The sequence below is a fragment of the Neoarius graeffei genome, chromosome 21 (assembly GCF_027579695.1).
Source record: "Neoarius graeffei isolate fNeoGra1 chromosome 21, fNeoGra1.pri, whole genome shotgun sequence".
NCBI classification, from domain to species: domain Eukaryota; kingdom Metazoa; phylum Chordata; class Actinopteri; order Siluriformes; family Ariidae; genus Neoarius; species Neoarius graeffei.
The window spans coordinates 47,176,992-47,203,877 of NC_083589.1; the positions used below are offsets into that span (position 1 = coordinate 47,176,992).

At 43.2% G+C, this 26,886-nt stretch overlaps 1 protein-coding gene across 4 annotated transcripts in view; it reads left to right on the plus strand.

Moving 5' to 3' along the window:
• grip1 (glutamate receptor interacting protein 1) overlaps positions 1 to 26,886 on the plus strand; it is a 766,317-nt gene that overhangs the window by 527,870 nt on the left and 211,561 nt on the right. The window lies entirely within an intron of this gene.

Here is a 26,886-nt window from a genome sequence, read left to right on the forward strand (position 1 = left end):
TCTAGAACCTGGCTTTCAGCATTGATGGTGTCTTTCCAGATGTGTAAGCTGCCCATGCCACATGCACTAATGCAACCCCATACCATCAGAGATGCAGGCTTCTGAACTGAGTGCTGATAACAACTTGGGTCGTCCTTCTCTTTAGTCCGAATGACATGGCGTCCCTGATTTCCATAAAGAACTTCAAATTTTGATTCATCTGACCACAGAACAGTTTTCCACTTTGCCACAGTCCATTTTAAATGAGCCTTGGCCCAGAGAAGACGCCTGCGCTTCTGGATCATGTTTAGATACGGCTTCTTCTTTGAAGTATAGAGTTTTAGCTGGCAACGGCGGATGGCACGGTGGATTGTGTTCACAGATAATGTTCTCTGGAAATATTCCTGAGCCCATTTTGTGATTTCCAATACAGAAGCATGCCTGTATGTGATGCAGTGCCGTCTAAGGGCCCGAAGATCACAGACACCCAGTATGGTTTTCCGGCCTTGACCCTTACGCACAGAGATTCTTCCAGATTCTCTGAATCTTTTGATGATATTATGCACTGTAGATGATGATATGTTCAAACTCTTTGCAATTTTACACTGTCGAACTCCTTTCTGATATTGCTCCACTATTTGTCGGCGCAGAATTAGGGGGATTGGTGATCCTCTTCCCATCTTTACTTCTGAGAGCCGCTGCCACTCCAAGATGCTCTTTTTATACCCAGTCATGTTAATGACCTATTGCCAATTGACCTAATGAGTTGCAATTTGGTCCTCCAGCTGTTCCTTTTTTCTACCTTTAACTTCTCCAGCCTCTTATTGCCCCTGTCCCAACTTTTTTGAGATGTGTTGCTGTCATGAAATTTCAAATGAGCCAATATTTGGCATGAAATTTCAAAATGTCTCACTTTCGACATTTGATATGTTGTCTATGTTCTACTGTGAATACAATATCAGTTTTTGAGATTTGTAAATTATTGCATTCTGTTTTTATTTACAATTTGTACTTTGTCCCAACTTTTTTGGAATTGGGGTCGTATTTGTGCCAGTGTGTCAGCAAAACTGCATCTCCCAGCTTTTTGGCATATCAGTTATTTTATTGTAGTACTTTATGTACGAATAGTAATGATGAGTTGTTATTATTACACCCCCGCTCCAAAGGACAGGGGGTATACTGGTTTTTTACCTTTGTCTGTCCGTCCAGCCATATTTGTGTCCATCCGAAACACCCTTTTTCTCAGCAATCACAAACCATAGCCACTTGGTACCAAACTTAAGCTTGGTGTATACCGTTTTCAGGTCTGTCGCACATCGACTTCCTGTTTACCAACTGAATGTCTTTACAAAACATATAACAAAATTTTTGGAACACTTTTTTCAGCAACTACAAAGCACAACTGCTTGGTATTTGGTACCGAGCTTCAGCTTGGGGTTCTATACCTTGTATAGGCTTGTCTTGACTTTCGTCTTTGACAGCGATCCACCTACCTCCTCGAGAGTGTTCGTGACTTGGGTAGATGTTGTGAAGGGTTTTTTTTTGTCACCAAGGAAAGAATTCTATGATCATCCACTTGTTGTCTTCCATGGTCTTCCAGGGTGTTTTGTGTTGCTGAGCTCGCCAGTAAATTCCTTCTTTTTAGGAATGTACCAAATTGTTGATTTGGCCACTCTTCTGGTTTCTGCTACATCTCTGATCAGTCTGTTTTTTTTTTTTTTCAGCCTAATGATGTCCTCTTTCACTTGCCTAGACAGCTGTTTGGAGTAAAAAATAGCTACCAAATACAAATATTCCACACTTTGATGCCAGACATACCTTTAATTATACCTTTCCCCTGGAAATGCGAATATACTGTACCTTTCAAAAAAGAATGAAGGTACATAATTGATCTTTTGGATTTAAAGTATTCAAAGTCCACTATTCATTTGAGCAGCATGGTGGTGTAGTGGTTAGCACCGTCGCCTCACAGCAAGAAGGTTATGGGTTTGAACCCAGCGGCTCACGGTGGCCTTTCTGTGTGGAGTTTGCATGTTCTCCCCGTGTCTGCGTGGGTTTCCTCCGGGTGCTGAAGTGCCCTTGAGCAAGGCACCTAACCCCCATCTGCTCCCTGGGCGCTGTAGCATAGCTGCTCACTGCTCTGGGTATGTGTGTGTGCTCACTGCTCACTTGTGCGTTCATGTGTGTGTTCACTGCTTCAGACGGGTTAAATGCAGAGAGGAATTTCACTGTGTGCTTAAGTCTTTGCTTCAGTGTACGGTACGTGTGACAAATAAAAGCTTCTTCTTCTTTCTTATCTATCTAGGTAAAAAAATGACTAAAAAAGATAGATAGATAGATAGATAGATAGATAGATAGATAGATAGATAGATAGATATAGAAGAAATAGATTGATTACACTATATTGCCAAAAGTATTTGCTCACCTGCCTTGACTCACATATGAGCTTAAGTGACATCCCATTCCTAATCCATAGGGTTCAATATGACGTCGGTCCACCCTTTGCAGCTAGAACAGCTTCAACTCTTCTGGGAAGGCTGTCCACAAGGTTTAGGAGTGTGTTTATGGGAATTTTTGACCATTCTTCCAGAAGCGCATTTGTGAGGTCACACACTGATGTTGGACGAGAAGGCCTGGCTCTCAGTCTCTGCTCTAATTCATCCCAAAGGTGCTCTATCGGGTTGAGGTCAGGACTCTGTGCAGGCCAGTCAAGTTCATCCACACCAGACTCTGTCATCCATGTCTTTATGGACCTTGCTTTGTGCTGCACAATCATGTTGGAAGAGGAAGGGGCCAGCTCCAAACTGTAAAAACAGCTGGCATGCCTAGGTGCTTGATTTTATACACCTGTGGCCATGGAAGTGATTGGAACACCTGATTCCGATAATTTGGATGGGTGAGCAAATACTTTTGGCAATATAGTGTATCTAGGTACAGAAGTAGAAAAGGTGGCTAGGTGTTATGACTAGCATTTCATTTAAATATAATACAATATCAAATTTGTGTAAAATGTTAGAATTCAAACCAGTGCATCACAATGCTTATCATGGATCTCATCTCCAAAATGCCTGTGAGAATTCTGATATGATGGATCTGATTATACAGGATGTTTTTGTCATATTGCCCACCCCTACAGTTTAGTGCCTTTTTTTCACCAGTGCGTAGTAAAAATTTGATGAGTTTCAAAAAATGATGGGGGAGAACTAAACACTAATCAAATTTGACTCAACACTGTTCCTCCAGGGAAGGAACTTGGACACTACTTGAATGAATGATTAACAGGCATGCTCTGCAGAAAGACTTGGCTATTTCACAGTCAGGATTTTTTTTTTTCCAGCTGAATGTGATCCCTTATAGAAAATCCCCATGAATTTCAGATGTGCGTATCACACCATCCATCCATCCATCTATTATCTGTAACCGCTTATCCTGTGCAGGGTCGTGGGCAAGCTGGAGCCTATCCCAGCTGACTACGGGCGAAAGGCGGGGTACACCCTGGACAAGTCGCCAGGTCATCACAGGACTGACACATAGACACAGACAACCATTCACACTCACATTCACACCTACGGTCAATTTAGAGTCACCAGTTAACCTAACCTGCATGTCTTTGGACTGTGGGGGAAACCGGAGCACCTGGAGGAAACCCACGCAGACACAGGGAGAACATGCAAACGCCACACAGAAAGGCCCTCGCCAGCCACGGGGCTCGAACCCAGAACCTTCTTGCTGTGAGACGACAGTGCTAACCACTACACCACTGTGGCGCTCTATATCACATGATTCACATGTGAAATTCACACACGGATACGTCATGGTGTGATTCCCCCGCAAAATCCCCCGCTGGCCGAAGAGGTATTATGTTCTGGCGATTTCTGTCCGTCCGTCCCGGGAAGGGTGCTCACCTTCTGAAATCAACTCCTCTCATAATTTTTGGAGGAATTTCACGTAACTTGGCAGGATTCTTTGTTATATGTCGGTAATACACATATTGTAGTTTCATTAAATTGGGTCACATTTTACCAGAGTTACAGCCCTTGATTAACAAAATTATACTTTGACAATTTCATGAGTGTGTGTTTTCCTTCTGAAATCAACTCCTCTCACAATTTTTGGAGGAATTTCACCAAACGTGGTAAAAGGCCTTGTTATATGTTGGTAGTATGCATATTGTTATTTTGTTCAATTCGGTCGCATTTTACCAGAGTTACAGTCCTTGATTAACAACCTTGTACTTTCACAATTTCATGAAGGTGTGCTTGCCTTCCGACATCAACTCCTCTCTCAATTTTTTGATGAATTTCTTGAAGCTTGGCAAAAGGCCTTGTTATATGACGGTAATATGCATACTGCAATTTAATTTCGTTTGTGAAAATTTGACCAGAGTTTTGACCCTTGATTAAATAACTTGTACTTGGACACTTTCATGAGGGTGTATGTTCTTCTGAAATCAACTCCTCTCACAATTTGTGGAGGAATTTCACCAAACTTGGCAGAAGGCTTTGTTATATGGCAGTTATACTCGTACTGAAATTTCGTTAAATTGGGTCACATTTTACCAGAGTTATGCCCTTGATTATTAAAAAACTTGTACTTTGGCAGTTTCATCAAATTGTGCTTGCTTTCTGAAATCAACTTCCCTCACAATTTTTATTATCCCTCGCTGGCCGAAAGGCCTGAAGTGGGATTATGTCGTGGCAATTTCCGTCCATCTGTCCCAGGAAGGGTACTCACCTTCTGAAATCGACTGCTCTCACAGTTTTTGGAAGAATCTCATGAAACTTGGCAGGATTCTTTGTTATATGTCAGTAATACACATATTGTAATTTTGTTCAATTGGGTCACATTTTACCAGAGTTACAGCCCTTGATTAACAAAATTATACTTGGACAATTTCATGACAGTGTTTTCCTTCTGAAATCGACTGCTCTCACAATTTTTGGAAGAATCTCACGAAACTTGGCAGGATTCTTTGTTATATGTCAGTAATACACATATTGCAGTTGCGTTAAATTGGGTCACATTTTACCAGAATTACTTCCCTTGATTAACAAAATTATACTTGGACAATTTCATGACAGTGTTTTCCTTCTGAAATCGACTGCTCTCACAATTTTTGGAAGAATCTCACGAAACTTGGCAGGATTCTTTGTAATACTGTACACATATTGCAGTTGCGTTAAATTGGGTCACATTTTACCAGAATTACTTCCCTTGATTAACAAAATTATACTTTGACAATTTCATGACAGTGTTTTCCTTCTGAAATCGACTCCTCTGACAATTTTTTGGAAGAATCTCACGAAACTTGGCAGGATTCTTTGTTATATGTCAGTAATACACATGTTGCAGTTGCGTTAAATTGGGTCACATTTTACCAGAATTACTTCCCTTGATAAACAAAATTATACTTGGACAATTTCATGAGTGTTTTTTCCTTCTGAAATCAACTCCTCTCACAATTTTTGGAGGAATTTCACCAAACTCGGCAAAAGGCCTTGTTATATGTTGGTAGTATGCATGTTGTTATTTTGTTCAATTCGGTCGCATTTTCCCAGAGTTATGCCCTTGATTATTAACAAACTTGTACTTTGGCAGTTTCATCAAGGTGTGCTTGCTTTCTGAAATCAACTCCTCTCACAATTTTTATTATCCCTCACTGGCCGAAAGGCCTGAAGTGGGATTATGTCGTGGCAATTTCCGTCCATCCGTCCGTCCCAGGAAGGGTACTCACCTTCTGAAATCAACTCCTCTCACAATTTTTGGAAGAATCTCATGAAACTTGGCAGGATTCTTTGTTATATGTCAGTAATACACATATTGTAATTTTGTTCAATTGGGTCACATTTTACCAGAGTTACTTCCCTTGATTAACAAAATTATACTTGGACAATTTCATGACAGTGTTTTCCTTCTGAAATCGACTGCTCTCACAATTTTTGGAAGAATCTCACGAAACTTGGCAGGATTCTTTGTTATATGTCAGTAATACGCATATTGCAGTTGCATTAAATTGGGTCGCATTTTACCAGAATTACTTCCCTTGATTAACAAAATTATACTTTGACAATTTCATGACAGTGTTTTCCTTCTGAAATCGACTGCTCTCACAATTTTTGGAAGAATCTCATGAAACTTGGCAGGATTCTTTGTTATATGTCAGTAATACACATATTGCAGTTGCGTTAAATTGGGTCGCATTTTACCAGAATTACTTCCCTTGATTAACAAAATTATACTTGGACAATTTCATGACAGTGTTTTCCTTCTGAAATCGACTGCTCTCACAATTTTTGGAAGAATCTCACGAAACTTGGCAGGATTCTTTGTTATATGTCAGTAATACACACATTGCAGTTGCGTTAAATTGGGTCACATTTTACCAGAATTACTTCCCTTGATTAACAAAATTATACTTTGACAATTTCATGACAGTGTTTTCCTTCTGAAATCGACTGCTCTCACAATTTTTGGAAGAATCTCATGAAACTTGGTAGGATTCTTTGTTATATGTCAGTAATACACATATTGCAGTTCCGTTAAATTGGGTCGCATTTTACCAGAATTACTTCCCTTGATTAACAAAATTATACTTGGACAATTTCATGACAGTGTTTTCCTTCTGAAATCGACTGCTCTCACAATTTTTGGAAGAATCTCACGAAACTTGGCAGTATTCTTTGTAATACTGTACACATATTGCAGTTGCGTTAAATTGGGTCACATTTTACCAGAATTACTTCCCTTGATTAATAAAATTATACTTGGACAATTTCATGACAGTGTTTTCCTTCTGAAATCGACTCCTCTCACAATTTTTGGAAGAATCTCACGAAACTTGGCAGGATTCTTTGTTATATGTCAGTAATACACACATTGCAGTTGCGTTAAATTGGGTCACATTTTACCAGAATTACTTCCCTTGATTAACAAAATTATACTTTGACAATTTCATGACAGTGTTTTCCTTCTGAAATCAACTCCTCTCACAATTTTTGGAAGAATCTCACGAAACTTGGCAGGATTCTTTGTTATATGTCAGTAATACACATATTGTAATTTTGTTCAATTGGGTCACATTTTACCAGAATTACTTCCCTTGATTAACAAAATTATACTTTGACAATTTCATGACAGTGTTTTCCTTCTGAAATCGACTGCTCTCACAATTTTTGGAAGAATCTCACGAAACTTGGCAGGATTCTTTGTTATATGTCAGTAATACACATATTGCAGTTGCGTTAATTTGGGTCGCATTTTACCAGAATTACTTCCCTTGATAAACAAAATTATACTTTGACAATTTCATGACAGTGTTTTCCTTCTGAAATCGACTGCTCTCACAATTTTTGGAAGAATCTCATGAAACTTGGCAGGATTCTTTGTAATACTGTACACATATTGCAGTTGCGTTAAATTGGGTCACATTTTACCAGAATTACTTCCCTTGATTAACAAAATTATACTTTGACAATTTCATGACAGTGTTTTCCTTCTGAAATCGACTCCTCTCACAATTTTTGGAAGAATCTCACAAAACTTGGCAGGATTCTTTGTTATATGTCAGTAATACGCATATTGCAATTTGGTTCAATTCGGTTGCATTTTACCAGAGTTATGGCCTAGCTGCCAGTGGGGGATATTGTGCTCTCGGAGCATTCTTGTCTAGTATGCTACTACTGCTGCTGCTGCTGTTTTCATTGTTCCTTCAATGATTCATGCTTTTTCCACATGACATCACGTGTTTCCACGCATAACATGTGCTCACGTGTCGCTCTCAGAATAAACAAATTTTAAAAAATGACATTTTAATAAAGGAGATGAAATCTATTATCTGAATGCAGGATATAGATGAGGTGTGTTGATGAATAAAAATAAAATAAAAATGAAAGAATGCACATGTCGAACATATGATGATGATGATGATGATGATGTTGAGCACGCGCAGATGGATGATGCTCGGTGTGATGTGTCTCGTGACCGCGCTGAAGTAGAGCGGATGCTTTATCGCGCGCGCGACTTTCGGACGCTCGGAGCGACTCTACAGCAGCTGTCCGCGCGCGCGCTCGTCCGCTCTGGCTCCGTTTGCGGCGCGCGCTCGAGCTTTTGCACGAGACCGGTGCATTATTATTATTATTATTATTATTATTATTATTTTATTTTTTATTTTTTTGCATCCGAAAGGTTGGAAGTTGGAGGAGTCGGAGTTGCGCTGTGTGTGTGTGTGTGTGTGTGTGTGCCCGGTCTTTTGGGACGCGGTTCTGGATGCGAGGCGGGGGAACCGGATGCCCGCATGCAGCGTGCAGCAGCGCTTTGACCGTTGCATATAAGCGCGTGCTGGAGCGAGCATGATCGCCGTGTCGTTCAAATGCCGGTGTCAGATTTTGCGGAGAGTGAACAAAGGTAACCGCGTCTTTTGTCCAGTCTATGGAATCAAACCCCTCACCTTCTCCTCCTTCTCCTCCTCCTCCTCTCTCTCTCTCTCTCTCTCTCTCTCTCTCCCACCCTCCCATCCTTCCTTCCTTCCTTCCTCCCTCTTCCGCCTTTGTCCATTCCTGCTGGTTTGTGTAGCTCCGCCGCACATTGTGCAGATGTTGAATGCATGAATAAACGTCAAGCTCCGAAACCGCATGCTGCTGTTTTTTTTAAAAATTATTATTTTTTATTTAGCTCTCAATATCATCTGCTGCATGAATATATGAATATGCATGAATGTAGAGCAGCAGAAAGAGTCTCGTGCACTCTCCGTAGTGCTCAGCATCCTTGATGTACAGTATGCCACTGTTATCTGGAGCCCATTGCATCTTATGATTCCGTCTGTCTGGACACTAAATGTCTCACTTCTGAAAATGTCTCTGTTGGAGGTCTTTGAAAAGACCTGTGTGTGCACCTCGATGTGCATTGAATTCATCAGCTGCACATTGCTGAAGAAACCTGATGTTCCTGGTTTACGTCCGACGAGTGTGCTGTCCAACTTCTTGAAGGATGTAGAATCATAAATATTGCACGTTCTTTCCACCCCTGAGGGAAGTGCTTGACCTTGTTATCATGACTAAACCCCACCAGCTGTGCCATGATTCGACTCGACTCGAACACTGATGACGTTCATGCATGTAAAATCACGTTCAGCTCGTTCTTCTGCTCTGCTCTGCTCTGCTACTGTCTTGTCTGTACTGTATTTATTTTCAGGAATACACATTTCGAATACACGTCTCGTTATCGAGTGTATGGCCTGCGGTCCTGTTTATGCCTCGTCTCTGTGGATCTTTCCTGCGCTTGGCTACATGACAGTATAGTCATGCATATGGTGAAGGTTCATCATAGCTTCAGTGAGTCAGATTACACCAGATGGGAAAGCATTACATAAAATCAGGAACGAAGCTGATGGATGTTGGGAGAGATGCAAAAACTTTGCATGGGTAAGAGATTAGGGATTGAGGCTCATCTAATAGAGCACACATTTCTTGTCACCTTCAAAAACCAGTGGCTCCGCTGAGACATTTCTCAGAAGACACTTTGTATTCTGGGCTGACAGTCTGAGATATAAATTCAGCTTGAGTAAACTCAAGTTTTGCGACTTTCTGGGATTTTTTTCTTTTTCTTTTCGCCATTATGTTCCCTTGTCATATGAAACAGATTTGCTGTACAAGCGTCGAACATGTTGTTACGCTCACATTTTCTGTCAGCTTTACGTCTCACTGTTTCCCATTAGTGAGCTTCCTGTCAGAAAATGGAAATTGGAAGAATCAAGGTGTTGCTGACTTTATATCATTCATGCAAGCTAGTGTGTCTTCACCAGTGGTTCAGTTAAAGCTGGTGGTGCTTCAGCAGTTTCATCTTTTCTTTTTTTTGTGCATGTATGTGTTTTTCAATGTTAAAACAACACATTCTCTTACCTCAGCAGGTTTTTAGTGTGCGGCCAATTACGTCGGGTACTTTATATGAAAATCAGTGGGATGGGACCGAGCACCCTCCGCTCTCCTTGGTTTTCTCGGTGCTCTCACCTTGAGTTGGACGTTCCAGCTTCATCTTCTAGATTCCAAGCAGCTTTCTGATGTTGCAGTGCTCATGTTTGAGTTTGTGTGTGGGAGTGTGTTTGTCGGAATGTATGCATATGTTTGAGACTGTGTGTATAAGTAATAGTACATTCGTGTCTGTCTTTAACTCCCATTTGTATGGATGCGAGAGCGCTTCTCTGCGATTGTGTTTACTCTCCACATCCCTCAGGATTCGGGCTGCTGGTTTTAGCAGAGCAGAGTGTGCATACCTGCTGTAATAATTGGTATGCTAATGGATCTGCCACACTGATAAAAAGCACTCGCCATTTCCACTCCTAGGCAATCGTGCTTCAGCATGACCCTTCAACAAGCTTCCAACCACTGCACTCATTAAAATCCAGTGTAGAGCAAATAGCAACTTTACGCATCGACAGCTGCAGCCATAACTAGTGGCTAGACCTCTCGGGCTAGTACAGCAAAAACCCGAGTTTGCTGTAGATGGTGCGAAATGAGGTTGATGTGAGTTCATTTTACTTTTTTTTTTTAAATTGTGTATTCAATTATATTTTGATGTACATTAGATAATGAGGCGGCACAGTAGTGTAATAGTTAGCACTGTCGCCTCACTGCAAGAAGGTCCTGGGTTCGAGCCCAGTGGCCAACGAGAGCCTTTCTGTGTGGAGTTTGCATGTTCTCCCCGTGTCTGTGTGGGGTTTCCTTTGGGTGCTCCGGTTTCCCTCACAGTCCAAAGACATGCAGGTTAGGTTAACTGGTGACTCTAAATTGACCGTAGGTGTGAATGTGAGTGTGAATGGTGGTTTGTCTCTATGTGTCAGCCCTGTGATGACCTGGCGACTTGTCCAGGGTGTACCCCGCCTCTCTCCCGTAGTCAGCTGGGATAGGCTCCAGCTTGCCTGTGACCCTGCACAGGATAAGCGGCTACAGATAATGGATGGATGGATTAGATAATGAGACCGTCCTGTCAGTTAAACATAGACGGCCTTTCGAGTTCATAAAACCGGTGAAATTTAGTTCCCTTTGAAATTTGGTCGTTGTGATATATGTTTATTTCTGTAACATCTAAAAAAAAAACCCAGGCCATTCTGTGGCCGGGAAGTTATTTAATTTGAGGGGATTCCCGAACAAATAATGTGCATGAAATCACTCGCTCGCTTCGCGCAGTCAAGCAGACGAGGAAGTCCGTGTGCGCATGTGCAAGTTTACCTTTCGGCATCGTCGTTTTCTTCTTTTGGATTTTACGGCAGCTGGCATCCACAGTGTTGCATTACTGCCATCTACAGGTTTACCTTGACCGTGCACTGACAGTTCCATCATTCTGTCGCTAAACGAACAGCTGATCACACCAAGGTGTTTGTTGACCGCTGATATTTATTAGATTGTTCCTGTGTTTCCTTTCCTTCGTATATCACGTAACGTCTTTTCTTCTCGCTTCCCGTTACTGTAGTCTGTCTTTCACTTTTCATTCGCATCCTCCATTTTCCTTTCCTGTTTCAAATGTGTATCCCACAATGCCTTGCGCAAATGGGGAAAGCCCACCACGTGATGCATGACGTAGTATCTTGAATTGGATCATGGTGAAGCAGGAAAAAATAGCGGAGAATTTAGGGCCACGTGGCCCTAAATTGATTAATTGTTCTATTAAAAAAAAAAAAAAAAAAAAGAAACTAATAAAATTGGAAGTCTGTGATTCGAATTCAGTAGCTTTCGGTCCACTCAACAAAAATAACTGGGTGTCAGGGAAAATTCTTCTTTTTATGACCTAAACTTAGGGCGGCACGGTGGTGTAGTGGTTAGCGCTGTCGCCTCACAGCAAGAAGGTCCTGGGTTCGAGCCCCGGGGCCGGCGAGGGCCTTTCTGTGTGGAGTTTGCATGTTCTCCCCGTGTCCGCGTGGGTTTCCTCCGGGTGCTCCGGTTTCCCCCACAGTCCAAAGACATGCAGGTTAGGTTAACTGGTGACTCTAAATTAACCGTAGGTGTGAATGTGAGTGTGAATGGTTGTCTGTGTCTATGTGTCGGCCCTGCGATGACCTGGCGACTTGTCCAGGGTGTACCCCGCCTTTCGCCCGTAGTCAGCTGGGATAGGCTCCAGCTTGCCTGCGACCCTGTAGAAGGATAAAGCGGCTAGAGATAATGAGATGAGATGAGATGACCTAAACTTGAAAAATCTGAAAGTCAGACTACCTTTAATTCAGTCTGGACACCGATTCGTCATAACATTACAACCACGTGTCTAATATTGTGTAGGTCCTCCTTGTGTCACCAAAACAGCTCTGAGCCGTCGTGGACTCCACAAGCCCTCTGAAGGTGTGCTGTAGTATCTGGCACCAAGATAAGTCCTGCAAGTTGTGAGGTTTGGCCTCCATGGATCGGACTTGTTTGTCCAGTACACCCCTTGCAGTGTGGCAGGGCGCATTAACCTGCTCAACGAAACCACGGCCAAAGTACCTTCTACATGAATGACAAAACCCAAGGTTTCCCAGCAGAACATTGCCCGGAGCAGCACACTGCCTCTGCCGGTTTGCCCTCTTCCCACAGTGCCATCTCTTCCCCATGTGCGTATATGTGTAACGGTTTGGGAAGGTTAGATTTTAGCTATGGCTGAATTGTGGGAAAACAGCCAAAACTGTTTTAAAAAAAAAAACAAAAAAAACCAGGATTTTGGACAAATTTTTTTCTACCAATAATACACAACAGTTATTCCACGAAATCGAGTCGTACATGAGCTGATGGCCAGTGAGGCGTATAGCGCTGAGTCGGCTATAAGCCATGTACAACAAGATTGAGTGGAATAACTGTTTTGTTATACCTACATTCACTGGATTTTGAGAAACAGAACATAATCTTATTTTTTACAAATTCGATTCAATAAAAACTTTATACAAAATGCTTGACAAAATAATTTCCGCTTAGAATGTAAACAAACCAGCAAAATGACAGGAGCAATTTGTGAAAAATGCAATAATAATCATTCTTGAAAGTAAAAAAGATACGTTCTTATCATCAAATACTTTTATTCTATATTTTGTTGCTTTTTTTGTATTTTTTTTGGGTTTTGTTTTCGAGTAGAGTTTTTATTTCATCCTCGGTTGGTTCAGCAAAACGCTCCGCCATTTTGTTTTTCTCTACTCACCATATATGAGCTGATAGCCTAGGAGTAGAGTAGCCAATCAGAGTGTGCATTTGCGCATATCCAGTGAATGTGGATCGAATAATTTGACACATCCATTGTAAGAAAACAAATATATTTTGCTAAAACAACATGGAAATATTTTTTCATCTCTTTTCTAACCTTGCTATTGCTGAGTGAATTTGCTAAGAGACTTCCATGTTTTCCATGGCTATGGCATGAATGCGGATTTCTGCTGGGTCACTGTATTTGCCTCCGTGGCCGTTGATGTTTCGAGTCACGAATGGTTTTGCGTCATGTTCTTTGTCAATGCACGATATCGTATGCACGATAAGTGAATGACTGAACTGTCCTCCAACATAAATTGGGAAAATGGAGGCACAAATATGAACACACAAACATTAGAGGGATATCACCAAACACCAGATGTCTTGTTCCTTTCAGCTTGTAAGCCTTGTAGTTCTCTCGGCTTATCAACAGCAGCGTCAGTCACATCTATCAAGTGAACAAAACACCATTTCTGCTGTTGTTGATTGATGCAGAAGGTCAGCCAAGTCCTGTTGGTGCAAGCTAACCTTCTGAGATCAGTGCCTGCGGCATTACTGGCTGAATGAAACGGGCAGGGATTTTCTCGAGAGTTACTGTCAGTGTGTTGTACTTCTCTCATCTTCATTCCTCTGGTGTTTGGTCACCACTGGCTCGTCAGTTCCTTGTTTACTTCCCCATCAGTCTTTTCTGACTCACAGCTTTGTGTCGCCCTGTCAAAGGAACCAGGATGAAAAGGAGGAGTCTGAGTAGGCAGTGGATGCAGCATCACATTAAGTGCTATTAGCGTAATTGGTACACCAATAGTGTAACGCATTGTGTCATAGATCACCAGTGCAGTTGTAACTGGTCATGCAACAAACTTCTCGTGATGTGGAGTCAATAAGCCACAGCCAGACTACGCTTACAGACAAATAACTACAGGATATAAAGAAAAAATAGCTAACTACAGATAGTTAGCACACTGATTTGTTGCGATATAAAATGAATACTGAACTATTTATGTGAAAAAAGGGAAAAGGTGGTGTGGCATTTTGTCATACTACACAGCTACTTTGTGAAGTCTTGTGGAAAAGCTACATTATTTTTGAAAATCGCACAACTTCTTCCATGCTACTAAAAATAGTTAAGCTAATCGTGTCACTACTAGGAACTAGCACCCCTTACACTGCAGATCATGTATTTAATAACGTAGCCACAAGCAGTGATGAAGGGCCCAAGCACTTCCGGCATACCAAATCTGGCATGAATTCAACAAACTGCCTCGGAGGAGAACGTCAAAATGTAACACATGTCAAAATGCACAAAACCAAAAATAACTCGCTTCCTCTTGAGTCTGGCTAATACAATGTACGTTACAATCTTGTTCGTCTTGGGGCACCCCACACACCTATCAAATTTGACATGGATGGGTGAAACTATATACCAGGCAAAAGTCTCAGTGACATGTGGGGGCGCTATGGAATCCCCCAGACACACCTGGGGCCAGGCCTCTATCCCTGAGTAGCAGTGGCCAGGACTGATGTGTATACCAAATTTCCTGAGTTTTTGCCCATTGGAACCACCTCGAAAATGGCCAAGTCTAGAAGAAAAAGAAGAATACGAAGAATAATGAATAAACCAGAATCCTTAGGAAAACAGTTGGGCTTTGCCCCTCTGTGCAGCGCCCTCCAGTGGACACCAGAGGCCATGCATCTCTGGTACTCGGACCCTAATAGTTTGTTATAATATTGCTGATACGTTTTATGGCGAACACAAAAAATAGCATAGGAAATAATAACGGGCGGCACGGTGGTGTAATGGTTAGCGCTGTCGCCTCACAGCAAGAAGGTCCTGGGTTCGAGCCCCGTGGCCGGCAAGGGCCTTTCTGTGCGGAGTTTGCATGTTCTCCCCGTGTCCACGTGGGTTTCCTCCGGGTGCTCCGGTTTCCCCCACAGTCCAAAGACATGCAGGTTAGGTTAACTGGTGACTCTAAATTGACCGTAGGTGTGAATGTGAGTGTGAATGGTTGTCTGTGTCTATGTGTCAGCCCTGTGATGACCCGGCGACTTGTCCAGGGTGTTCCCCGCCTTTCGCCCGTAGTCAGCTGGGATAGGCTTCAGCTTGCCTGCGACCCTGTAGAAGGATAAAGCGGCTAGAGATAATGAGATGAGATGAGGAAATAATAATAGACCCAGTGCTTTTGCTTTGTGGAGGAGGGAAGAACTGTATTCTTCTGTTTATGTTACCAATTAAAACCCTTGGTAAGTTGTTTTGCCCTTAAGGAATATGTAATTGGTTGTTGTAGCTAGGCTATGTCGATATTTGACATGGGAACCTAGCATACAAGTCTGTCGAAACTTTAAGCAGCAGTTCTCTTGGATAATGGTCAGTTGTATCCTCCTACACAACAGAACACTGAGAGAACTCTGGACCTTCGTAGCTAGACAAATCTTGACGTCTCAAACAGTCTTTTAGGCATCTTACCTTGCTATCTCTGTGGTGGCAAAACATGGACTATATGGGTTCTGCCTCAGAGGGTGAGTCCTTCATGTGCTTTTACTTCTCTGTTGTGTTTAGAGAAATGTCTTTGCGTAAATAGCTGCTTTTCTTGACTGAATTGGTGTGCTGCTTGTATTTAATAGTGCTGTCTAATTCTTTTAGAAGTTTGATGAAGATCTGGATGTAGATTTCGACTCTTACACAACATGAGGATGAGACCTTGAGATTAACCAGACTCAAAAGGGAAACCAACATCTGGGCGTGTCCACAGCCGCATACTAGAAAGACAAACAGTATTAAGTGTGTTGAAAGGATGTTGAGTATGAGCATATTATGAATAAGGGTCATGTGATGAGAACAAGACCGTCTTTATGATTACAGCAGCAGTTCCTAGGTATAAGTCTATATTACATGGCATTTAGCAGACGCTCTTATCCAGAATGACGTACAGTGAGTGCAAAAGTCAGGTACACAAAGTGCTGAACTTCTAGACAAGAAAGTTCTAGCGCCAACTGAACAAGTGACAGAAATACCTTCTTATCCAGAACGACGTACAGTGAGTGCAAAAGTCAGGTACACAAAGTGCTGAACTTCTAGACAAGAAAGTTCTAGTGCCAACTGAACAAGTGACAGAAATACCTTGTGTAACATTCTGTTGAAGTACCAATACTCAAACAGCCAAGGAAACAAACCAACCATATAAAGTACAACTAAATAGACAACTCAAACGACTAACCCCAGGTTAGACAGTACACAGCCTGGGTTGGTCAAGAAGGGAAGAGGTGCAGCTTGAAGAGGCTAGTCTGCACTTGAAGGTGGTCAGGGAGTCAGCAGTTCTGACCCCATTGGGAAGGCCATTCCACCAACAGGGAGCCAGAACAGACAACAGTCTTGAGTCGGCTGGGAGACTCAAGGAGAGGAGGAGGAAGGGGCCAGGCAACCAGTAGTCACAGAGCATAGGGATCTTGCTGGCGTGCAGGGTCGGATCAGACTCCGGAGGTATGCTGGCCCTAACCCCTTGAGAGCCTGGTAAGCTAGCACCAATGTCTTAAAATTGATGTGAGCTGCAACAGGTAGCCATTGCAGGTCGGCAAGCAGATGGATGACATGGGAAGAACAAGGGAGGTTGTAGACCAGGCGAGCTGCAGTGTTCTGAATGGGCTGCAGGGGCCTGATGGGAGAAGCTGGAAGACCAGCAAGAAGAGAGTTGCAGTAGTCCAAGTGGGAGAGGAACAGTGCTAGAGTATCCAGGTGAGTTTATCCACTGAAGAGTCTTGGGCTTAAACTGATTTTGGTAAGTATAATCTTTAGGGTATCCATGTAGAACCATCAAGAACAGCATACAGCGAGTCACAGCAAGTCACTACATTCTGCAGAATTTTAAATTGGTCACTTTCTTAAGGAAAGAAAATCACTTAAGCAAAGACCAGCTTAGCTTTGATATTTAGTTTGGTTTTATGTTTATTATGCTACTACCCCAGGGTGCATGTTTATGACTGCGTAATGATATTTTCACCCTACATAGTGCACTAGTAAGGTACAGTGGTGCTTGAAAGTTTGTGAACCCTTTAGAATTTTCTATATTTCTGCATAAATATGACCTAAAACATCATCAGATTTTCACACAAGTCCTAAAAGTAGATAAAGAGAACCCAGTTAAACAAATGAGACAAAAGTATTATACTTGGTCATTTATTTACTGAGGAAAATGATCCAATATTCCATATCTGTGAGTGGCAAAAGTATGTGAACCTTTGCTTTCAGTATCTGGTGTGACCCCCTTGTGCAGCAATAACTGCAAATAAACGTTTCCGGTAACTGTTGATCAGTCCTGCACGCCAGCTTAGAGGAATTTTAGCCCATTCCTCTGTACAGAATAGCTTCAACTCTAGGATGTTGGTGGGTTTCCTCACATGAACTGCTCGCTTCAGGTCCTTCCACAACATTTCAATTGGATTAAGGTCAGGACTTTGACTTGGCCATTCCAAAACATTAACTTTATTCTTCTTTAACCATTCTTTAGTAGAACAACTTATGTGCTTAGGGTCATTGTCTTGCTGCATGACCCACCTTCTCTTGAGATTCAGTTCATGGACAGATGTCCTGACATTTTCCTTTAGAATTCGCTGGTATAATTCAGAATTCATTGTCCTGGCCCAGATGCAGCAAAACAGGCCTAAACCATGATACTACCACCACCATGTTTCACAGATGGGATAAGGTTCTTATGCTGGAATACAGTGTTTTCCTTTCTCCAAACATAATGCTTCTCATTTAAACCAAAAAGTTCTATTTTGGTCTCACTCATCCACAAAACATTTTTCCAATAGCCTTCTGGCTTGTCCACGTGATCTTTAGCAAACTGCAGACGAGCAGCAATGTTCTTTTTGGAGAGCAGTGGCTTTCTCCTTGCAACCCTGCCATGCACACCATTGTTGTTCAGTGTTTTCCTGATGGTGGACTCATGAGCATTAACATTAGCCAATGTGAGAGAGGCTTTCAGTTCCTCTAGTCACCCTGGGGTCCTTTGTGACCTTGCCGACTATTACACGCCTTGCTCTTGGAGTGATCTTTGTTGGTCGACCACTCCTAGGGAGGGTAACAATGGTCTTGAATTTCCTCCGTTTATACACAATCTGTCTGACTGTGGATTGGTGGGGTCCAAACTCTTTAGAGATGGTTTTGTAACCTTTTCCAGCCTGATGAGCATCAACAACGCTTTTTCTGAGGTCCTCAGAAATCTCCTTTGTTCGTGCCATGATACACTTCCACAAATGTGTTGTGAAGATCAGACTTTGATAGATCCCTGTTCTTTAAATAAAACAGGGTGCCCACTCACACCTGATTGTCAGCCCGTTGATTGAAAACACCTGACTCTAATTTCACCTTCAAATTGACTACTAAACCTAGAGGTTCACATACTTTTGCCACTCACAGATATGGAATATTGGATCATTTTCCTCAATAAATAAGTATACAAGTATAACGTTTTTGTCTCATTTGTTTAACTGGGTTCTCTTTATCTACTTTTAGAATTTGTGTGAAAATCTGATGATGTTTTAGGTCATATTTATGCAGAAATATAGAAAATTCTAAAGGGTTCACAAACTTTCTAGCACCACTGTACAAGGTCCAACCTCAGAAAAAGTAGGATTCCAGTAAGTGCAGACATGGGTGGGATTTTTTTCCCCCTTTTTTATTTTACCTGATTAATTAAACTAAAATGAAATGAAATTGTATGCCATATGTCTCGAGCAACATTGGTACTTTGGCCAGAAATGTTAGGAATTAGGTATTCTTATAAAACATCAGTTTGATGATTAAAAATAGAACATTAAAACTTAGATATTTCCCCCTTTGAATGCGTAAATATAATGAAAATCTGAATCGTGGTCAGTGGAATTGGTTCTGAGACCCTAGTATTTCATTTTTCCTCGACTTTTCCTCTTTAGTTTGTAAACTCCAGGGCACTTTTCCCCCCTGGATCACAGATAAGCACACTTTGACCCACAGCACCACTCCAATATCACCTCCATTACTGTCTGAAATGTCAAAATTGGACACTCGAGCTCACTTTCTCTCCAGCATAATGGTGAGGAGATGGTGATAACCATGGCCTTTTCTAGTACGTGTCTGGAATGGCTTCTCTCATAGGGCCAATTGAGGCACCACCACTATGCTGTGTCTCGTTTTAGCAGGTCTCTTCTGCACCAGAACAGCCTCTAACCTAAGACTTTGTGGAAGGCACAGCTGCTTTTTCATACCCCTTGTGGATTAGGAAAGCCCAGCCCTGCTCAGAGCATCTGCATGACATCCACTGTCTGTCGAGGGATGAGAGCTGGAGCCGTTGGCCTGGATTCGACGCATCCATCCAGCATACATATACTGGATTTCATGCACAGTTTAGTGTGGGACCTTGATATCAAGTGGACACACGTGTACAAACATGCACATGGTCATCCTGCAGGACAGCCTCATTACATGCTGGATATGTGGCACATCTACCTCTGTATGCTCGATTAGTTCTCGAAGGAACAGGTGATATGTGGCTAATTATTAACACGTCTTTCCTGCCAGGAGTCTTTTTCAATTACTTATCCAGAAGAAGTCCTTTGCCTTTTGAGCCTCTGATGGCTTCAGTGTGACGCACATGGACAGGATTTCAATAGCTTGACGTTTTCTGATTTGTTTGCATCACACGGTAGTCATGCATCCATCATTTCCGTTGGCAGCGTATTATTGGTCAGACCACCTGCAGAGTGTACTCGTATAACTCCACATGTCTGTGTTGAAACCAAAGCAGGGAGTCATGGAAACAGAACTGAGCCAAGCTGTGAGCAAACCCAAACAGCCGTCTCTCACTCTTCCTCTGTAGGCTGAGTGTCAGTGGACGGATAAAGCACTCTTTTGGCAAGTGCTAGAATATAAACATTGGCAGCACTTGAAACATCAGATTAGAGGATACTTGCAGCTATGCAAATTCATATATGAACGACTGCAAATGTGAAAAGCAAGCCAAAAATTGCAATTAAAAAAAAATTTACTCATCTTTTAATGTAACAAATAGCTTAACACGACCCACTCCACTTTGTGCTTATCAAGCTAAAAACAAAAGCATACATGCCCTCCAGCGGTTTTGGGAACCCCCCCCCCCCCTTTTTTTTTTTTGCTTTTGCATCCTTTTTCTGTGCACCAATCCATCCATTTCTAGCAGCTATGTGGGTTTTAGGTTCTCAAAGACTATTCTGATGGACCGCAGCCCCTTTGGGGATGGAAGTCAGCATCCTACTGTGGCTGTCTAACGCTGCTCTTGTTGGGTTTTAATGAAGAAGGGGGTGGATGTTTTCTGTCATTTTCAATCCTCTGCACTGGTTATCTTCCGGATGAATTCGTAGCAGGAGAGAACAAATGGCAGCTATTTTTTTTTTCAGAACCCAAGCTGAGCTTCCATTTTATATCCTCTCTTTGATATTCTTTATTCCTTCATTTCCTCCAATCAGCAAACACCGAAGTCATTTTGACGAGTGACATTAAATCTACAGTGTGCCACTCGTTGATAATATGCCATTAAGCTCAAACTGTAGACAGGCAGCGCTTTTGTACAAGCATTATGCCACCCATGCTTTGTCTCACGCAAAACTTCAAAGAGTTCTCAACATATTTAGGAGGATGTTTCAAGTAATTTCTGATATTTTGCCAATTCACTGGCTTCTTTTAAAGATTCAGCAGTGTTGTTGCAAGATCCCGTCAAGGTTAAAGAGTCTGGCTGATTAGATTCGTCCAAATGGGGCTTCCTTGGATATCAAAGATGGCATGCAATTTGTGCTTCGTTTTTATCTCATTGCAGCTCTTTAGCCATTTCTCACAGTCCGTTACGACTGGCTTTGGTTTGCAGATGCATCTGTTTTTCACCCCGTCTATGGTAGACGAGATAAAATGACAGGCATAAGACCCAGTTGTGAAAAACGAAGCTAGGAAGCAGTGAGTCAGGAATTAGCCACTGAATTGGTTCCAGTCCATACCTGCGTTGTTGTTATTGCCACTGGCAATTCAGGACCTCATGGCTTTCTCAGCATGTCATAGTTAACTACCGGACTTCAAACGACTGCAGTATTACAAATGCACATCAGGTTAGAAGGAAATCTGGGTTCTCCATGAGGCCACACCTTTCCCCTCTGTCTTAAGAGACTTTCATCTGGTTGCCTACTGGTCAAACTGCACAACCACCTGATCCCAATACGAGATCAAACAGCTATTTGTGGCCACTAGGGATGAAGTCCAAGCCATTCGCTCGCTCTCAACACCAACTGCTCCCTCAAATTACCACAGAGTCGACCAAGCCGAGTGATCCTCAAAGCCTTGTTCAGCATGCAGTTTAACAGGAATTACAGTAGAAACGGTGAAGTGTAAATCCAAAACAGAGCTGTAATCCTGAGACGGATTCCAGAATGACATCTTGTATAGTTCTGGGGAAATTATTTATTGGACTCGGGTGTGAAGAAAAGCCAAAGGAAAAATGGGACTGCTGATTTAAAACATCAGTGAAGTGACTACAGGAGGAAAATATCATGTTAAGCCTCGGTCACAACCGGCCGTGCGTGCTTCTACGGCCGGTCTACGTGCAAAAAACGCAAGAAACGCACGGAGGGCACGCGTGTGACGTGCTGATTTTCGAGCCGCAGACCGGCCGCAGAGGTTCTTTGTCACGTCAAACAAACTCTACGGGCGTTTACGTTTTTTTCAGGTTGCAAGACAAACTTACGGCCAACGTGCGTCTTTCTCCACGAACAAAAAAAAAAAACGCAGCGATTTGGGAAACGCCAAAAATCGCACGGCCAAAAAATCGTACGTCCGGTTGTGACCTAGGCTTTAATGAACGTTAGAGGAGAAATATCAGGAAATTGGAGCAGTTATAGCATGTATGGAATGAGTTTATCACAATAAAGTGTCATTTGTAAGGTTTTTATTTATTTATTTTTGTGTGTGAAAACCCTGAAATTAACTGCTTTGTATGCTTTTGGTGATGATATTGTTTTCTGTTAAACATCCATCTGTTACATTTGTGCACTTGTACAAGACTCACCATCCACTTTATTAGGAATACCTGCTCATTTCCGCACTTATCTAATCAGCCAATCATGTGGCAGCAGCACAGTGCATAAAATCATGCAGATACAGGTCAAGAGGAACTACTTTTTAACTGAGCGCGAAGCCTTTACAGCAGGGGTTTTCAAAGTGTGGGAGAGTCAGCCCCCCTCAGAGAGCAAATAAACAACAGCGCCCCCCCCCTTACAATTTTTGTTGTTGCTATACATAATGTTCCATTCGTATTTAAAAAAATGGTTGTTGTACACATTTTAATTTTTTCTTTGACACATTTTAAACATCTGTGCTTTTTGAAAACATCTTTTTTTTTACACATTTTAAACATCTGCTTTTTTAAAATATCTTTTTTTACACATTTAAAACATATGAGCGTTATTAAAACATTTTTTACACGTTTTAAACATCTGTGCTTTTTGAAAACATCTTTTTTTACACATTTTAAACATATGAGCTTTATTGAGGTTTTTCACCCATGTGACCAAGTCATGTGATGCATTGTTAGGCTGCCATTTTGGACGGCACGGCTCGAATCAGTTTGAATGTGAGGAAGGCGACAAACGAAAAACATAAAAGAAAAAGGAGCGAGATGCAGAAAACACCTTCACTATCCAGCGACGTAGGGCATTTACAGGGCGAGCAGAGGGAGAGGTATTTGCAAAAATTGAGGTTAGCAGGCTTAGAGAACGACGTTTACCTGCTTCCACCAGGATTGTTCACTGACGTATGGAAGTACACAAAGCCCTCGTCTTTACCTGACTTCGGCCCACATGATCTGTATACCTATGTCGTTAAAAACCCATCGCCATGCACAGGTATTGATCTGAAAGCGTATAAGAGTTTGGATGCCTACAAATATTTTGTGTCAGGCTGGGTAACATGCCTACATAAGTGGGTCGTCCCTGGAGCCGGTGGTCGCCATCTTATTACAGCTAAGGTTTGTTCACATTTTCATTTACTTTCGGTCCTCAGGATAAACAAAATGTTATTAAATGTCATTGAAATAACTTCTTAGTCTGTTGAGACATGGCCCGTTATAAATTTGCTGTTACCAGGCAATGACCAAGAACTGTATTATTAGGGTCGGTGTCTGTGTTGTAGCAGTGTACTAGCAGCTAGCTGTTAGCACTAGCTAATGTCAACAACATAGTAGCTACTATGTTACTGTAGCAATGTTTACGTTCAGTCATTTGGATGACTGTTAAAACCTTTCAGTCTCAAGTTTTTCCTTTACTGTATTTACTAGTTTACTGTAATTATGATCCGGCAGATATTTACACCGGATCCAGTGTAAATAGCTGCCGGAGCGTGCTCCGGAACCTCGGCCAGAGCACTCCGGGAGCAAGCCGGAGCGTGCTGCTTAATTTGAGGGGGAGCAAGCCAGAGCGCGCTCCGGAACCTCGGCCGGAGCACTCCGGGAGCAAGCCGGAGCGTGCTGCTTAATTTGAGGGGGAGCAAGCCGGAGCGCGCTCCGGAACCTCGGCCGGAGCACTCCGGGAGCAAGCCGGAGCGTGCTGCTTAATTTGAGGGGGAGCAAGCCGGAGCGCGCTCCGGAACCTCGGCCGGAGCACTCCGGGAGCAAGCCGGAGCGCGCTGCTTAATTTGAGGGGGAGCAAGCCGGAGCGCGTTCCGGAACCTCGGCCGGAGCACTCCGGGAGCAAGCCGGAGCGTGCTGCTTAATTTGAGGGGGAGCAAGCTGGAGCGCGCTCCGGAACCTCAGCCGGAGCACTCCGGGAGCAAGCCAGAGCGTGCTGCTTAATTTGAGGGGGGAGCAAGCCGGAGCGTGCTGCTTAATTTGAGGGGGGAGCAAGCCAGAGCGTGCTGCTTAATTTGAGGGGGAGCAAGCTGGAGCATGCTGCTTAATTTGAGGGGGAGCAAGCCAGAGCGTGCTCCGGAACCTCGGCCGGAGCACTCCGGGAGCAAGCCGGAGCGCGCTGCTTAATTTGAGGGGGAGCAAGCCGGAGCGTGCTGCTTAATTTGAGGGGGAGCAAGCCGGAGCGTGCTCCGGAACCTCGGCCGGAGCACTCCGGGAGCAAGCCGGAGCGCGCTGCTTAATTTGAGGGGGAGCAAGCCGAAGCGCGCTCCGGAACCTCGGCCGGAGCACTCCGGGAGCAAGCCGGAGCGTGCTGCTTAATTTGAGGGGGAGCAAGCTGGAGCGCGCTCCGGAACCTCGGCCAGAGCACTCCGGGAGCAAGCCGGAGCGTGCTGCTTAATTTGAGGGGGGGGCAAGCCGGAGCGTGCTGCTTAATTTGAGGGGGAGCAAGCCGGAGCATGCTGCTTAATTTGAGGGGGAGCAAGCCGGAGCGCACTCCGGAACCTCGGCCGGAGCACTCCGGGAGCAAGCCGGAGCGTGCTGCTTAATTTGAGGGGGAGCAAGCCGGAGCGTGCTGCTTAATTTGAGGGGGAGCAAGCCGGAGCGTGCTGCTTAATTTGAGGGGGGAGCAAGCCGGAGCATGCTGCTTAATTTGAGGGGGAGCAAGCCGGAGCGCGCTCCCGAACCTCAGCCAGAGCACTCCGGGAGCAAGCCGGAGCGTGCTGCTTAATTTGAGGGGGAGCAAGCGGAGCGTGCTGCTTAATTTGAGGGGGAGCAAGCCGGAGCGTGCTGCTTAATTTGAGGGGGAGCAAGCCAGAGCATGCTGCTTAATTTGAGGGGGAGCAAGCCGGAGCGCGCTCCGGAACCTCGGCCGGAGCACTCCGGGAGCAAGCCGGAGCGTGCTGCTTAATTTGAGGGGGAGCAAGCCGGAGCGTGCTGCTTAATTTGAGGGGGAGCAAGCCGGAGCACGTTCCGGAACCTCGGCCGGAGCACTCCGGGAGCAAGCCGGAGCGTGCTGCTTAATTTGAGGGGGAGCAAGCCGGAGCGCGCTCCGGAACCTCGGCCGGAGCACTCCGGGAGCAAGCCGGAGCGTGCTGCTTAATTTGAGGGGGAGCAAGCCGGAGCGTGCTGCTTAATTTGAGGGGGGCAAGCCGGAGCGTGCTGCTTAATTTGAGGGGGAGCAAACCGGAGCACGCTCCGGAACCTCGGCCGGAGCACTCCGGGAGCAAGCCAGAGCGCGCTGCTTAATTTGAGGGGGAGCAAGCCGGAGCGCGCTCCGGAACCTCGGCCGGAGCACTCCGGGAGCAAGCCGGAGCGTGCTGCTTAATTTGAGGGGGAGCAAGCCAGAGCGTGCTGCTTAATTTGAGGGGGAGCAAGCCGGAGCATGCTGCTTAATCTTTTTTACACATTTAAAACATATGGGCTTTATTAAAACATCTTTTTTTTTTTTTTACACATTTTAAACATCTGTGCTTTTTTAAAATATCTTTTTTTTTACACATTTTAAACATCTGTGCTTTTTTAAAATATCTTTTTTACACATTTTAAACATCTGTGCTTTTTGAAAACATCTTTTTTTTACACATTTAAAACATATGAGCTTTATTAAAACATCTTTTTTTACACATTTTAAACATCTGTGCTTTTTGAAAACATCTTTTTTACACATTTAAAACATATGAGCTTTAAAACATCTTTTTTTACACATTTTAAACATCTGTGCTTTTTTAAATATCTTTTTTTACACATTTTAAACATCTGTGCTTTTTTTTTTTTAAACATCTTGTTTTACACATTTTAAACATCTCATAGCATCGTTAGCTAGCACCTCTTGGCAGACAACACACTGTGGCAGTGGAGCATCTTCAGATCCAGTCCATGAAAATCCAAACTTTAAATAATCGTGGTCATACTTCCTTCTTTTTTTGCTTGGCCCAGACTCTGTCTCTTCACTCACTGTAGCTTTAGGTACTAAAAATCGATCCATTTTGTCTCTGGTAAAGGCTAGCTGAAGTTCGCTAAATGTCCGCAATAGTAACTTATTCTGGTTTATTTTTCCTCACGTTGCGCCCCCCCTGAAGAACTCTGGCGCCCCCTAGGGGAGGCATGCCCCACACTTTGAAAAGCCCTGCTTTACAGGAAAATATCAGACCGAGATCTTGACCGTATGGCTCAGTCCGTACAAAAAGACCTCGGTCTGATATTTTCCCATAAAGGCCGAGCAGGCGAAGTTAACAAAGAGTTTACTATATGGCTTTTTTATTTCTAAGATTAAAATAGACTGTCATTATAATGAAGCATGACGCTGCTTTCAGTCACGTCATATTTGTAACGTAGTTGAGTCACACATGCAGAATAAATGGCTAGCGGTTTCAAAGCTAAGTTTCTGTTAGCGGTTAGCAGTTTCTGAATGCTCTTTGCTGCTCGTTTCTTGAATAACTCGGTGACTCTTGTTTGTCTTTTTGCGTTTCGGCCGTTTTTGATTCCATTTTGATTTCCAGTTCATCTTTTTTTGTTGTTTTGTTTTTGTTTGTTTTTGCAACATTGAAAGCCGGTGGCTTGGAAAGAAAGTCCATAAATCGCCCATGGGCATTACGGGAAAATACTACCCGCCAAGGAACCAATCAGAGCGCACGATTATACTGGAAGTAGCTCGTGCCATAGAATAAGTTAATGTTCACAACAACCATCAGAATGGGGAAAATTTGTGATCTCTGTGGCATGGGTGTTGGTGCCAGATGAACTGGTTTGAGTATTTCAGAAACTGCTGATCTCCTGAGCTTTTCACACACAACAGTCTCTGGAGTTTATACAGAATG